Consider the following 3,262-nt stretch of genomic DNA (forward strand, 5'->3'; position numbering starts at 1 on the left):
GCTTTGGCACGCTATACCACAATGCCTCACGGTTTTGTTTTCCCCGCTATACCACAAGGGAAACCGGTCATGCTAGGATGAGGTATCCACACCCTTATAAGGAGTGCTTAGTTCTCCTCACCAACCGATGTGGGACGGGATGTTACAAAAAGCATACATAATAGTGTAATTGTCTAATGTATATATTAATAGAAATTTAACAATCATATTAAATCCAAGAAATAAAAAGATATCGGGTTGGGTTGAATTCAAACAATAGTAACCCAATATCAACCCAATACCTACGGTTTGACAATTTTACAACTCGATTAGACATCGAGTTGCTTCGGGTTGGGCTATTTCGCATTGGGTCGGGTTGGTCGGGTTTTTGAGCACCCCTAGCAGTAATTATTATTTGCTTCTGTATTTTCGTTATATGGCAGTATTTATTATTTGCTTTTGAGTCTGGCATATAATTTATTAAAGGAGACCACAATTCACTCCCTGGTTTCTTAACAAGAGATTTTTTGCACGAAACCAACGGCGGAGCAATTATCAATGACTAACGGGTCTTTAGAAATTAATAATCACCCTAAAACGCTACAATAGAGTGGCTTACAACTTACAAGAATCATTTTTATGTGGATGCCGATATAATTTTTATTATATCTTTTTAAATTAATTTAAAATACAATAATTAAAATTTCACAGAAAATCAAAGTAAGAACCGAGGTTCTTGGGCCTCTGGCACTATTAAGTCCGACATGTGTACCTTTGCGATTTGAAAATCATCCTCTAAACCCTTGATCCCTAGCGTTTCTATTCCCACGTGGGTTGAAGGTCTTCATAACTATATTAACTAACACGGATGGAACGTACAGTAATAATCAGGATTCAGAAGCAGAAATGGATGGAGTGTGAAGTAATAATCGGGCTTCAAAGTGAGGAGATGGTTGAGTAGTTTAAGTTCAGTAGGAGAGAGAGAAGTAGAACAAGTGGTGATAGAGGCGACAGTGGGATCAAAATCAGCATCACGACCATCAAAGAGTGAGTGGTAAATTCTTCATCTGTAAGGATTTTACCAAGAACAATTAAAGAGTCAGCTAGCTGTTTAGTTTTGTTCTAAGATTGAGCCTCCTCCTTTTATAGGGTGTGAATTGGTGTACGGATCTGGATCAGTTTAGCTTGTGATTTAGTACGAAAAGTTTTCCATATCATAGAGTTATGATGTATGATGATGAAAGATTTGGCCAACAAGTGGCTCAGATGGACAAGAGACAAGGATTGATAATAACATCTGATCTTGTTGAAACCATGTACTGAACTCGAGATTTGTTGTTCTGTCTTTGAAGATTTTTTACTGGATTTAAGAATTGAGCCATCAATAAAGTCAGAAAGTTTCTACCCATGAAAGTATGAGAGGATGTGTGCTCTCCAAAGGAGATAATTATCATTTGATAACTTGATTGAGACGAGAAGTGATGTGGACGGTACAAGGTTTAAGATATATTGGGGAGAGAGTGGAAGAAATTGTGCGAGAGGGAGTCTCAAGCCATATTGTTTTTTCTTTTTGTTGATTAACATGGATATCCAACCTGCTATGCGAGCTAACTAATCCCAGGACAACCACCTACTTTGCAGATAGCCTGGAGTCACCGCATTTGAACCTCCGTGACCACAAAGGGGATTTTTATTTATTCTTGGATTTGAACCTGAGACTTCCCGGTACTTTTGATCTTTGGATCCAAGCTCAAACCAATCAGACACTACCCTTGTAGAGCTATAACTGTTTCAAGAAGACTATTTTTTATTTCTTACATGGCTCTACAAGAAAATTTATGGTAGAGCAGATAATGAGAAACAACATCCTAACCTCGTATCTAAGAAAATCCCAGCCTTTAATTTCGTCCGTTACAACATAATTTTAGGTCATGATCGAATGTACAAAAACTCTAAAAATATCAGTGATTTGTAAGATTTCTTAACAACAGTAAAAACTATACTGTTTTGTTTTTAAAAAAACTATCATAAAAAATGTTTTTAATATTAATAATATATAAGGTTTTTTTTGGGTTAAAGGATGTAATTAACCAATTACTAGAAGTTTAATAATTTATTTATTAAAAAAATGCTCAAAACTTTATAATTTAAAATGAAAAGGTTTAATGATTCATTCATTAAAAAATGTTCAGAAACTTAGGGGCCCAAACACTTACCTGGTAAGCGCTTACCGGTGAAATTTAACACTATCATTTGCTTACTGGGTAAGATTTTAGTCCACCAAAACGGTTTCGTATGCAACAATTTACCCGTTTAGCGTTTACCATGATAAGAGTCGTCGCCCTCACTTACCGGGTAAGACTTTTGGTCCTTGTCTCGCTCTTACCGGGTATGATTATTAGTCCTTACCATATTCATGCGCTTACCGTGGTAAGAGTCGTCACTCTCACTTACCGGGCAAGACTCTTGGTCCTTGTCTCGCTCTTACCGGGTAGATTATTGGTCTTTACCATATTCATCCGGTAAGGTAATGTGACTTGGTATTCACTTACCCGAGTAAGCGTTTGGTAAACAACACCTTAATAATTCAAAATGAAAAAGTTTAATAGTTTATGTATTAAAAAAATTCAGGAATTTAATCGCTCAAAATGAAAAAAATTCATTCTTCAAAACATATATACACGTTCAACAATTTATATTTGATTATAGTTTTTACTGAACCAAACGAGTGTATACAATATGAAAGGTTCAGTTATTAGTTTTCATACAAATTTTGGACATAATAATCAAATTATAATTTGAGACATGTATCATAATATGTCGTTACGTTTAAACTTGTTGGATTTTTTTCGTTCGGTACAAAATTCACATTCATATAATCCAACGAATTTTAGTATTTTTTAATCTACTTTCTCGCTCACAAATTTTTACAAGTTGGAAGTCGTTATGAAAACAATATCTCTAATTTTTAAGTAGATGCCCGGTTTACATACATCTCATCCTTCCTACCATAGTTTCAAGTGGGATATACCCAAAGGTGTTAACAATTGAAGCTTTTAACAAGCTAAACAAACTCGATATTATTAATTCTCGAGGTCGAGTCGCTCTCGAACACAAAGTAAACCTCGTTTGACCTAACTAGTCGAGCTCATATACATGGGCGGACCTAGTGTGTCGCCATGGGTGGCACGTGCCACCGTATTATTTCGTCTCCGAAGGGTAAAATTTTTAGGTTTGTTAACAGTGCTACCGTATCGTTTCGGAAGGTGCTACCGTATTTTTT

This window comes from Cynara cardunculus, assembly GCF_001531365.2.
Source record: "Cynara cardunculus var. scolymus isolate 2C chromosome LG 11, CcrdV1, whole genome shotgun sequence".
Taxonomy (NCBI): domain Eukaryota; kingdom Viridiplantae; phylum Streptophyta; class Magnoliopsida; order Asterales; family Asteraceae; genus Cynara; species Cynara cardunculus.